Below are 14,237 nucleotides of genomic sequence, written 5' to 3'. Positions count from 1 at the left end.
AGAACTCCCATACGACCCAGCAATCCCACTACTGGACATATACCCTGAGAAAACCATAATTCAAAAAGAGTCATGTACCAAAATGTTCATTGCAGCTCTATTTACAATAGCCAGCACATGGAAGCAACCTAAGTGTCCCTCAACAGATGAATGGATAAAGAAGATGTGGCACATATATACAATGGAATATTACTCAGCCATAAAAAGAAAAGAGACTGAGTTATTTGTAGTGAGGTTGATGGACCTGGAGTCTGTCATACAGAGTGAAGTAAGTCAGAAGGAGAAAAACAAACACCGTATGCTAACACATGTATACAGAATGTAAGAAAAAAAAATGTCATGAAGAGCCTAGGGGTAGGACGGGAATAAAACACAGACCTACTAGAGCATGGCCTTGAGGATATGGGGAGGGGGAAGGGTAAGCTGTGACGTAGTGAGAGAATGGCATGGACATATATACACTACCAAACGTATGGTGGATAGCTAGTAGGAAGCAGCCGCATGGCACAGGGAGATCAGCTAGGTGGTTTGTGACCACCTAGAGAGCTGGGATAGGGAGGGTGGGAGGGAGGGAGACACAAGAGTTAAGAGATATGGGAACATATGTATACGTATAACTGATTTACTTTGTTGTAAAGCGGAAACTAACACACCATTGTAAAGCAATTATATTCCAATAAAGATGTTAAAAAAAACACAATTCATAACTATTTTTCAGATATAACTAAGTAAAAAATATCATATATTTATTTCAATTTTTTCTGTAAATGTGTTTGTTTCTATTTTCTATGTATGTGTACATATATATCTAATTAATCTAAATACATAGAACCATTATACATATATGTTCTTAATAAAAACTAAAGTAATAATATATCCTGTTATTACTAAACTAATAATAATAGTTTAATAAATAAAAACTAAAATAAAATATAAACACATATATTTTAACAAAATATTTAACAAAAATATTTAAAAAATATTTTAACAAAAATACATTTATATGTGTATATGAGTTTATATCCCATTTTTATTCAAAATTACATTGCATAAATATTTGTAGATAAAATTTTCCTCCTATTTATTACAGATTAAAAACATATCATTAAATATTATTCTAATTTTAATTTAATTTAACCAATTGTCCTTTCATTAGCAGAGAGGATCCTCCCATTTTTGTCTTTTTCTGGTACATATAATGCTATGATAAACAATCCAGTAGATGGATTTCACATGCACAGTATCTTTTGAATTATTTTACTTTATTATTACTGGTAAGGTTAAATATGGTAATTTAGTTTTCAGTTTATTTGAACTTTGACAGGCTATTGTCTGTTCGTGCCTTTCATCTACTTTCTGTTTTTTTTTTTTTTAGTTGTTTGTACATGTCTTTAGCTCTTTATTTTTTATTTCGATTTGTAAATAAAAAGCACATTTATATTAAACATTTCCTTAGTTATCATTTTGTTTTCAATTTGGCTTATGACATTTGCTGAATTTCATAACGGTTCTATTTTTGATGCAGACATATTGATTGTTTCTCACACCCCCAAATGGCTTTCTTCCATAAATTTTATGCTTAGAAAAATCTTTCTCATCCTGGGAATATATCAATCTTTTCTGATATTTTCTTCTAGCTTTCTATTGTTTTACTAAAGAGAAAGGTTTAACACTTTGATATCCCTAGTGTTTTCCTAATTCAAATTCTCATGACATTAATTGTTTGTACATGTCTTTAGTTCTTTATTTTTTATTTCGATTTGTAAATAAAAAGCATATTTATATTAAACATTTCCTTAGTTATCATTTTGTTTTCAATTTGGCTTATGACATTTGCTGAATTTCATAACGGTTCTATTTTTGATGCAGACATATTGATTGTTTCTCACACCCCCAAATGGCTTTCTTCCATAAATTTTATGCTTAGAAAAATCTTTCTCATCCTGGGAATATATCAATCTTTTCTGATATTTTCTTCTAGCTTTTTATTGTTTTACTAAAGAGAAAGGTTTAACACTTTGATATCCCTAGTGTTTTCCTAATTCAAATTCTCATGACAGTTATAATATAGAATAATCCATCTTTTTGCCATTGATTTGTAATGTTGTTTTTATTTTTCTTCAGTTATTGCTATTATTGTTTCTGCCCCCCCCCTTTTTTTTTTTCTGGGAGAAATCTTTCTCAACCAAAATATTTGTCAACCAAAGGTATGGCTATTAGTCCCACTCTATCAGCTTGAGCAGTGGCCAAATCTTTTGGAATCTTCAGTGGGCTTTTTGTGCATGTTACCAGCTCCTGCTCCATTCTTCGGTAGGACAGATTGTCATCCAGAGTTTTCCACTTTCCCCACTGCCTGGTTCATACTCTGAGGTATGTAATATCTACACATTACAGGAAGTCTTGCTTCCTTTCTTTCCTTAGCTCATCCATCCATTTCAGTGCTATACCTGCAAGTGGATAGCTCTGTCCATTAGGGATGCCAGTTGCAGCTGCCTGTACTTATCCTTGAAATCTTTCTCCAGGCTTTTCAGTCTCCCTTCACTCCTTAGTGTTCTGGTTAGTCTGGATCCTTTATTTATGAACCAAGAGTACCAGTAAGAAGAAGAATAGATATTGTTCTATTGTACTGACATGCACCCATTCTAGCTCTTTTTTATAGTGTATGGTATAAAGCTATGGTATCCAATGTTGTAGCCTTTAATATGGCTACTAAGATTTGAAATGTGGCTAGTCTGGATTTAGATGAGTTTTAAGTGCAAAATACACGTTGGGTTTATTAAAAAATGTAAAATATCTCTTTAATATTTTTAATATAGATTATATCATGAAATAATTAATATTTTTGATACACTGAGTACTATATACTGAATGGGTTTGTGTCCTGCCCAAAATTCATATGTCGAACCTAATGCCCAGTGTGATGGTATTTAGAAGTGGGGCCTTTGGGAGGTAATTAAGTCATGAAGGTGGAGCCTTTATGAATGAGATTAGTCCTCATATAAAAAAGACCCCAGAAACCTCCCTCACCCCATTTGCCATGTGGGAACACAGTGAAAAAGATGGTCATCAATGAACAAGGAAATGAACCCTCACCAGGTAATGAATCTTCCAGCAGCTTGATCTTGGACTTCTCAGCAGTTAGAACTGTGAGAAATAAATTTACGTTGTTTATAAGCCACCCAGTCTATGATAGTTTTTTATAACAGCCTCAGCCAAGACAACTAAGCTAATAAAATTTCACTTTAAAAATTAGCTTTAGTTGTATCTTTTTTAAATCTCATGTGATTCACATTTGTGGATTGCATTATATTTTTATTGGATAGCACTCTATAGTTGTTTCACTATTTTCATTTCTAGTAGCATGGCTGTGTTGTTGCAATTAAGAGAAAATCTTCCCATGTTCTGGAAATGGATTGATTGCCAATTTTTCGTAGTCTGGGTATATTTCCTAAAACACAGGAGACTTTATTCCCCTCAAGCATGTTCTTAATGCTGGTTTCTGTTTTATTGGTTAAACAAAGTGGCTATGTGATTCTGCTTCTCTCTGCCTCTAACCAGGTACTTAACATTGTGTGTGTGTGTGTGCAAGTGTGTGTGTGTGCATTCTTTTATCATAATTTCAGCAGTGGAGAGAGGTGTCTTTTAAAACTTTCTCAATTGGATGCCAAGTAACTGCAAAAATGTACATTCCTTGATGTGACATTTACTCAAAGTATGTATTCTCTCCCTGTGTATAACTAAGAAGTGGACATAACATGGTCTTTGACACCATGGAGTACTGATATCAAGCATGACAGCTTTGAGCTTTGTGGTCATTGCATAATTTACTTTCTTTCTCTTAGCCTCTGTTAACCCATCTGCAATGGGGGGTAATCACAGTTTTATTGAAGGGTTCCATTACTCTCACCACACCTGGCCTAGACCTCTCCACTCTCCTTCCTTCTCTAATTTCATGCATTTAGACCCACTTGGCACAAAGGTGAGTTGTCAGCAAACATGTATTGGCTATGTGATACTGATGGTGGGGGTGGGTAGTGAGTGATTTGCTGAGGAGAAGGAGTGTCCTGGTGGCTGTTAGATTAGGACCTAATTCCAAATGCAACTGTCAGAATTTTACATATTTTCATGCAATAGATTACAGAAAATAACGATTCAGCATGCTAACCTTGGCATCAATAATGCCTACAGCCTGAGGGTGATGCCAATCCCTTTAAGAGATATGAGGAATGTATTTACCTTAAGCTTCTTTTTGAAAGAGCACAAGAAATTTCAAAGCTTTCAATTTTTGCCAAATAGAGCTAAGACTCTATGAGTCTCTTACATGCCCTCATAAAAAATAGAATTTCAGCAAGACATTTGATAAATTATCATAAATGTAAGACCAATAAGTGCCTTAAACAAGAATGGCAGTCTCCTGCCAAAGGAACAATGTGTACAGAAATGATTGCAGGGCAGGGGGTGGCAGACTGTCACGGCACGGGGCCGTTTTGGAATGAGGAAATAAGTAATGACGGATGAATGGTAAAATGTTCTGACTGGGTGGATAGCACCCAGAAGGTCTAATATTCTCCTTGCCCATCTGAAGCCCAGTCTTTTGAGTTCTGCCAAGTTTGTCTGGAAATCTGTGATTTGACCATTTGGGGCTATTTATTAATGTCCAACAAGTTATAGGATGTCAGCAAAATGAAAAGAGTGTGGGGTGGAAAGGAGACTGTTCTTTAGCTTGGATTAAAGAAAAACTGAATTTTGCTGATTATGAGCTCCAAATACTTCTCTACTGATTAATACTTTAAAGGAGGATAAAGCTTCCAATATTGGTTGGTGCTAGGGTATCAGCAGGTATTTCTGCTTTCTAGTTTTGGCATATTTATGTTCTTTTCGGGTTTCCATTGTTTATGATCTTTCTTTTTTGCTTTAGGCTCTCAGGATTAAATCCTATACCAGATACAAAGTCTAAGGTATTTACATGGGAAGATAACCAATCTAAATAGCCCAAGTGTGTGCACACATAAGATTTTCATAGTGCAAAATGATAGAATGTGAGGAAGGTTGGGGTGGGGTGGCAGGGGGCTTTTTTGGGTTAGGGTTTAAATATGCTACAAAACAGCCCAACATTATTTTGCATTATTTGAATTATAAAGTTTCTTATATGTAATACACTCAAAGATTTGTAATATTTATATACATCTACATGTACTTATATGTATGCACTCTTTTCACCAGGCCTGTCTTTCACATAAGGTGGTTTATGTAATTGCCAGTTTGTTATGATTTGAGAACCACTGACAATGGGCTTCTGTTTCCAAGTGACAGTCTTCATTAGTTTGTTAGTGAGGTCAAAGATTGTGCTTTGTTCAGAGAAGCAGCCCAACACAGTAGAAATATCACGAGCTTTAGAAATAAGTAGAACTGGCTGTGAAACCCATCTGTATCATTCACTAGCTGGGTGACCTTCTGCCTCAGTTACCTGTCCTATAAAATGGGGAAAATAACTGACCTGGAAATGTTTTACAATTCGTCGAAACAATTTATTGAATGTACTATGCCTACCATATGGTAGTAGCTCAAAAAATTGTATTTAATAGTATTAGTCACACTGATAAATTGCAAACAGCTCAGTACAGGGTCTGTGGAGCCCTGACAGTCATTCATCAGATGTAGATAATGGTTTGAGGTTTTCAATTCCTTTATTTTCCTTCTGTGCCGCTGAGCCTGAATTTGGCCATTCGCAAAGGAGGATAAAGAAAGGACATCAGCACAAATGTCCTTCCTGGACCAGACACAAGAAAGTCACCACAGAGTTGAACACAGGACACTGGTCTCCATACATCAATATGTATGTTATCTGGTGACTTGATTTCTGTATGTGCTCCTATCCTACCCTTGACAGAAATTATATTCCTTTTACTTTTGGCTGATATGGAGCCAGGCTGTGAAGTAAGTGGTGGTCAGTGTCATCAACCTTTTCCTGTAGTTTCACCCCTACTCTTAATATCTAGTCCACCATGGTCACCTGGAATCTTTATATTTATTTCCCTTCCACCAGTCAAATTTGCTATAGGAAAAAGTCTGGGACCTTTTTTTCCCCTTAGTGAACATGAAAGTTTGCAGTTTACAGAAAACACTGTCCTGAGTCCAAAGAATCATAATCTTTCTATGGAATTTCATATGTGTTCAACATGCAGACTTTGTTGGGTTGCAGGAGTCTTCTAAACATTGTCCTCCATACTGCTGAAATCTCCTCACCCAATGTAGTTAATATGTATAGTTTATATACCATAGTTGTATATGGTACTGCCTTTATTATTGATAAACTTCCAGCAGGTAATAACTTTTATCTAGATTTTTAATAGAAATTTTGAAGGACAGTTCTCAGCAGGTGAGAAGGTTGTAGATAAATGCAGAAATGAGCCCCATTTTATAGAAAGACCAGAACATTATAAAGACAACTGCAAAATGATGAAATAAGACTTCTTAGGGGGCATTTTATTGTACTGAAACAGGGAAAGAGTATGAATTAAATAATACATATGCCAAGGGTACATTTTAAGAGTTTCTATGTGTTCCCAAGAAACACAAATTTTTTTGGAGAAAATTTTCATATAGTGTTTTATAGGCAGAAATAAAATACATTAAAAATATAGAATTAGAGGAACAAATCTCAGGTAACACATTTCTTGGAAATATATGAGTAATAGAAAAAGAATAAAGGGAAAAAGATTTTGTAACCTTGATATTCTTGTTAACCTAAGAGAGTTAAGACCAGGGGTGGAGTTTGGGAAGAATTTAAGGCACAGACTGAGAATATAAGGGGAAGAGTTTGAATTGTGGATAAAATGAGGTGCTTTGCATATGTTTTTTAGGGTCATGGGCTTGCCACTTGCCAATCACTTCTACTGGCCTGGTCTCAATCAGCATTAATATACCCAGTGCTCAGGATTGCACCTTGACTTTCTCTCTTCCTTCAAGGAGACCCTTGAAAGTGTCAGCAGTTCTCTGAGCGCATCTGAATCTTTGAGCAAACAGTTTTCATCAAAGATAAACACGGTTAAAAAGTCAAATAGTTTTACTAAGTGTAAGAAAAAAAAGCATTTCCCCATCCCCAATTCCTGCTCCCTCAATGTAATTCTTTTACCTCTTTCACTTGTATATTTTAGTGTTCATTTTCATGTTTACAGGTACCATTTTTATTCTGTTATTTCTAAATCTTTCAGCTAACCTTTGAAAAATGAATTCATCTCTGTTACATGCACCACCCTCTGCATACACACATCAGCCCAGACCATTCCCTTTCCACCCTCTCTTAATATAAATAAGGCATAATTTTGAGATCACTATGCAATATTTAGTTCATTATGACTATGTAAATGTTATTCATAGCTAAGCCATATGGTATACTAGCTTTGTTTCTTTTCTTCAACAGTCCTTTTTTTAAAATTTAATAATTATATATATTTATTTCTTGCTAGGATTTTTTATGTACCAATACATAAATCATCCTTAAATAATCTGACAGTTGTAAAAATATCCTCTCTGTTGGTTCAAATGAATCATCTTCTCCTTCTTTTTATTTTCCTTCCTCCCTCTGTCACTTTCTACTTTGCAAGAATCTGGGCTCACAGTTCTCCATGCTTGCTGTAATCCTGGACTCTCCCTTTATGGAAACTCACATGTTTGAAAATTTCCTTATTCTCCATTTTACACTTGATCAATAATTTATTCTAGATTGACAATCATTCCTTTCAGAATTTAGTAACATTATAACTCTTGACCTTTGGTATGTAATTATTGTGCTGTCTCTTGGTAGAAATTTTGAGGGTTATCACTTTGTCCACAGTGTTGTGAAATTTCGTGATAATATGCATTGATATGTGTCTTTTACATCTATCATGATCAGCATTCAGTGGGTTCTTTTAATTGCTTTCTAGATATCTGTATTCTTTATTTCTGAGATACTTTTTGACTTTTTAATATGATTTTTTACCTTTAAGGGTATTTTTGTGTTTGTTTTTGTTGTTAGTTTTGTTTTGTTTTTTTAAGATATTTGTGCTTCTGGATTTTGAATTTTTCATTTTGCTATGATATTTTAAAATTTTAGGTTCTCTTTATTGACCACTCTATGTTCCTTTTTAATAAGCCTCTCTTTGTGTTTTATACATACACTATCCATTTATTCATTGATTCAGTCAATACTCACTAACTTCTTTGCTATCCAGTCAGGGAACTATTCATGGAAAAGATGAATTTTGAATAAAGCCTTGATAGAATTGAAGAATGAGTCATTCAAATAACTGGGGGAAGCAAATGCCAAGAAATAGGTTTATCAAAGCTCCTGAGATGAGCTTGTATGAATGATAAGCTAGGTTATTTGAACCAAAGCTACCATTACAAACAACCAAACATTCTGGATAAATACACTTTTAAATCTTCTTGAAAAGCAATAAGGGACTGACTTTAGGGAAAGAAATTCTGATGTAGAAATGTCATTTTCCACTAGAAAGAATGAGAAGATTTTGGAGAACTGAAAGAATCCAAATCTAAGGCTGGAAATATACAAGATAAGCCTGGAACATCTTGTCAAATCTAAAAGCAAAGAAGCTGCCAAAGAATCCCAGGTCTTGTCCAAAGGACTCAGGAAGCAACTTGAAGAGGTTTTGAGTATCAATAAGAACAGTAATTGTGATAGATTGTAGCAGATCAATGACATATACGTGTATTGGTTTATAATGTTATTTAAGGAAAAACAAACCTCATTGATTATCTTTGGAGAATGCTAGAGAACCAACTTTTTATTGTGATAATTGATTTTAAAAGGTAAAAGTTAAGCACTTATCATGCCTTTCCTATCTATACAAATGTATCTTAAGAAAATCCAATATTTAATGATAGAAAGCTTTTCTTTAATAGAAGTAATCCAGTTACTAAAATGAATAAAAAATATAGAATTAAGATATTTTACAACTTTTAATGAAACAATGTGACTATTTCTAGGCATTGATTTTTCAAAGCTCAAAATGTCACAAAAAGGTAAAGATCCAGGCACTATGTCCTTCCTGACAGAAGCACATATCATCACCTATGGAGAATTCTTGCCCAAACTTTGAACCTAAGTTTGGCTAAGTCTCTAAATTTAATTACCAATAAATAGGAATTATCAAAATAGAGAAACATGTTTAATAATACCAATTGGATGTAATTAGCAAAATCCAGAGCGTGAAATACTCTATAAAACATGAAACAATTTATTCAAAAATAAATTGCAAGATGGATAAAAAGGGAGAGAGAGAGAAAGTAAGAGAAGCCTACAGATTAAAAGGTGATTAGGTAACTACGTTGACCATCACAATGACACAATTTGGATCCTGATTTGAACAAACCATAAATAAAATAAAGTAAAATAAAACAGAATAGAATAAAATACAAAAACATAGACAACCGGATAGATTTGAAATCTAGATTTCAAACTGGTATATGCCCAGTAGTGGGATTGCAAGGTCATATGGTAGTTCTATTTGTAGTTTGTAAGGAACCTCCATACTGTTCTCCATAGTGGCTGTATCAGTTTACATTCCCACCAGCAGTGCAAGAGGGTTCCCTTTTCTCCACACCCTCTCCATAAAAAGGGAGAGAGAGAGAAAGTAAGAGAAGCCTACAGATTAAAAGGTGATTAGGTAACTACGTTGACCATCACAATGACACAATTTGGATCCTGATTTGAACAAACCATAAATAAAATAAAGTAAAATAAAACAGAATAGAATAAAATACAAAAACATAGACAACCGGATAGATTTGAAATCAGATTTTTTGATGATATAAAGGAGTAATTATTATTTTTTTAGTGTGCTAATGCTATTGTAGTTATATATATTTTTAAAGCACTATCTTTTAGCTGTATGGCCTGAAATACTTATATATGACATGTTATTCTTCCAAGATTTTCTTCAAAATAATAAAATGGGATAGGAAGTGGGTGATGATTTAGAAGTAAAATAAATGACCATAAGCTGGCTCATAGGTACAGGATTCATTACACTCTCCTTCCTGCTTAAATATATGTCTTCAATTTTTATGATTATTATTTTTCTTTATAAAAGGATTAGACTTTTTTTTACCACTGAGAATATTAATTATAGTGTTTTTCTAAAGTTTTCTTCTCTTGGCAAGGTTTTTCTTTTCTTCTAATTCCGTTTATTGTTTCTGTTTGAGTGTTTCTTTTGGAGGCTGTTCTATGCTTCCTGGAGACTTCAGGCTCTCTGTTCATAGCTGAGCTATTGAGACTCTGTGTGTAGAATGGGACTTACTAGTGGTGAGTTCCACTTTAAGGGCCAGGGCAGGCCCCAAGCCCCAACTGCCAGAATCTTTATAGATTTATTACTGGAATTGTAAATTTTTTTCCAAAGAGTGTCTTCCAAATCTCTTCACCTGGAGGAAGTGAATGAGATGGGTTATAGGGGGTAGAAGCCTGGTTGCCAGTGTTCTGGAAGCTAGAGAGGGATCTTCGTTTTTAGTATATAGACTTTCCCCTACTTTTATTTTTAAGTCTTTCTTTTCAACATGAGCCCATACTCTTAACTTGGTCTAATATTCCTGAATGCAAAGTACGGGAGACCTTCAAGATGGTGGAGAGTAAGACGTGGAGATCAGCTTCCTCCCCACAAATACATCAGAAATACATCTACATGTGGAACAACTCCTACAGGACACCTACTAAACACTGAGAGAAGACCTCAGACTTCCCAAAAGGCAAGAAACTCCCCACGTACCTGTGTAGGGCAAAAGAAAAAAAAAAAGGAAAAACAAAGACAAAAGACTACAGATGGGACCTACACCTCTGGGAGGGAGCTATGAAGGAGGAAAATTTCCCACACATTAGGAAGCCCCTTCACTGGCAGAGATGGGAGGAGGCGGGGGGAAAGCTTCAGAGCCATGGAGGAGAGCACAGCAACAGGGGTGCAGAGGGCAAAGTGGAGAGATTTCTGCACAGAGGATTGGTGCTGACCAGTGCTCACCAGACGAAGAGGATTGTCTGCTCACCTACCAGGGCAGGTGGGGACTGGGAGCTGAGGTTATGGCTTCAGAGGCCAGATCCCAGGGAGAGGATTGGGGGTGGGTGCGTGAACACAGCCTGAAGGGAGCTAGTGTGCCACAGCTAGCTGGGAGGGAATCCAGGAAAAAGTCTGGAACTGTCTAAGAGGCAAGAGACCATTGTTTCGGGATGAGTGAGGAGAGAGGATTCAGAACACTGCCTAAACAAACTCCAGACATGGGTGCAAGCCACTGCTATCAGTGCAGACCCCACAGATGGGCATGAAACACTAAGGCTGCTTCTGCAGCCACCAAGAAGCCTGTGCACAAGCACAGGTCACTATCCACACCTCTCTACCCAGGAGCCTGTGCAGCCCGACACTGCCAGGGTCCCGTGATCCAGGGACAACTTCCCCAAGAGAACACATGGCGTGCCTAGGCTGTTGCAACGTCATGCTGGCTTCTGCCGTGGCAGGCTCACCCTGCCTTCCATGTTCCATACTCCTCCCTCCCCCTGGTCTATGTGAGCCAGAGCCCCCTAATCAGCTACTACTTTAACCCTTTCCTGTATGAGCGAAGAACAGACACCATCAGGCAACCTACACACAGAGGCAGGACCAAATCCAAAGCTGAACCCCAGGAGCTGTGCGAACAAAGAAGAGAAAGGGAAATTTCACCCAACAACCTCAGTAGCAGCAGATTAAACCTCCACAATCAATTTGATGTACCCTGCATCTGTGGAATACCTGAATAGACAAAGAATCATCCCAAAATTTAGGTGGTGGACTTTAGTAGCAACTGTCGACTTGGGGTTTGCTTTCTGAAACTAATTTGTTTCTGGTTTTATGTCTATATTAGTTTAGTATTTAGAGTTTATTATCACTGGTAGATTTGTTTATTGATTTGGTTTCTCTCTTCCTTTTTTCTTTTTTTTTTTATCTTTATTGGAGTATAACTGTTTTACAATAGTGTGATAGTTTCTCCTTTACAACAAAGTGAATCAGTTATACATATACATATGTTCCCATATCTCTTCCCTCTTGCATCTCCCTCCCTCCCACCCTCCCTATCCCACCCCTCTCATGGTCACAAAGCACAGATGTGATCTCCCTGTGCTATGCTGCAGCTTCCCACTAGCTATCTAATTTACATTTGGTAGTGCATATATATGTCCCTGCCACTCTCTCACTTCGTCACAGCTTACCCTTCCCCCTCCCCATGTCCTCAAGTCCATGCTCTAGTAGGTCTGTGTTTTATTCCCGTCCTACCACTAATCTCTTCATGACATTTTTTCCCCCTAGATTCCATATATATGTGTTAGCATACAGTATTTGTTTTTCTCCTTCTGACTTACTTCACTCTGTATGACAGACTCCAGGTCTATCCACCTCATTACAAATAACTCAGTTTCATTTCTTTTTATGGCTGAGTAATAGTCCATTGTATATATGTGCCACATCTTCTTTATCCATTCATCTGTTGATGGACACTTAGGTTGCTTCCATGTCCTGCCTATTGTAAATAGAGCTGCAATGAACATTTTGGTACATGACTCTTTTTGAATTATGGTTTTCTCAGGGTATATGCCCAGTAGTGGGATTGCAAGGTCATATGGTAGTTCTATTTGTAGCTTTTAAGGAACCTCCATACTGTTCTCCATAGTGGCTGTATCAGTTTACATTCCCACCAGCAGTGCAAGAGGGTTCCCTTTTCTCCACACCCTCTCCAGCATTTATTATTTCTAGAGTTTTTGATGATGGCCAATCTGACCGGTGTGAGATGATATCTCATTGTCGTTTTGATTTGCATTTCTCTAATGATTAATGATGTTGAGCATTCTTTCATGTGTTTGTTGGCAATCTGTATATCTTCTCTGGAGAAATGTCTATTTAGTTCTTCTGCCCATTTTTGGATTGGGTTGTTTGTTTTTTTGTTATTGAGCTGCAAGAGTTGCTTATAAATTTTGGATATTAATCCTTTGTCAGTTGCTTCATTTGCAAATATTTTCTCCCATTCTGAGGGTTGTCTTTTGGTCTTGTTTATGGTATCCTTTGCTGTGCAAAAGCTTTTAAGTTTCATTAGGTCCCATTTGTTTATTTTTGTTTTTATTTCCATTTCTCCAGGAGATGGGTCAAAAAGGATCTTGCTGTGATTTATGTCATAGAGTGTTCTGCCTATGTTTTCCTCTAAGAGTTTGATAGTGTCTGGCCTTACATGTAGGTCTTTAACCCATTTTGAGTTTATTCTTGTGTGTGGGGTTAGGGAGTGTTCTAATTTCCTACTTTTACATGTAGCTGTCCAGTTTTCCCAGAACCACTTATTGAAGAGACTGTCTTTTCTCCACGGTATATCCTTGCCTCCTTTATCAAAGATAAGGTGACCATATGTGTGTGGGTTTATCTCTGGGATTTCTATCCTGTTCCATTGATCTGTATTTCTGTTTTTGTGCCAGTACCATACTGTCTTGATTACTGTAGCCTTGTAGTATAATCTGAAGTCAGGGAGCCTGATTCCTCCAGCTCCATTTTTCGTTCTCAAGATTGCTTTGGCTATTCGGGGTCTTTTGTGTTTCCATACAAATTGTGAAATTTTTTTTCCTAGTTCTGTAAAAAATGCCAGTGGTAGTTTGATAGGGATTGCATTGAATCTGTAGATTGCTTTGGGTAGTAGAGTCATTTTCACAATGTTGATTCTTCCAATCCAAGAACATGGTATATCTCTCCATCGATGTGTATCATCTTTAATTTCTTTCATCAGTGTCTTATAATTTTCTGCATACAGGTCTTTTGTCTCCTTAAGTAGGTTTATTCCTAGATATTTTATTCTTTTTGTTGCAATGGTAAATGGGAGTGTTTTCTTAATTTCACTCTCAGATTTTTCATCATTAGTGTATAAGAATGCCAGAGATTTCTGTGCATTAATTTTGTATCCTGCTACTTTACCAAATTCATTGATTAGCTCTAGTAGTTTCCTGGTAGCCTCCTTAGGATTCTCTATGTATAGTATCATGTCATCTGCAAACAGTGACAGCTTTACTTCTTCTTTTCCTATTTGGATTCCTTTTATTTCTTTTTCTTCTCTGATTGCTGTGGCTAGAACTTCCAAAACTATGTTGAATAAGAGTGGTGAGAGTGGGCAACCTTGTCTTGTTCCTGATCTTAGTGGAAATGCTTTCAGTTTTTCACCATTGAGAACAATGCTGGCTGTAG

This window comes from Physeter macrocephalus, chromosome 19 (genome assembly GCF_002837175.3).
Source record: "Physeter macrocephalus isolate SW-GA chromosome 19, ASM283717v5, whole genome shotgun sequence".
NCBI classification, from domain to species: Eukaryota; Metazoa; Chordata; class Mammalia; order Artiodactyla; family Physeteridae; genus Physeter; species Physeter macrocephalus.
This window is presented reverse-complemented; position numbering follows the sequence as displayed.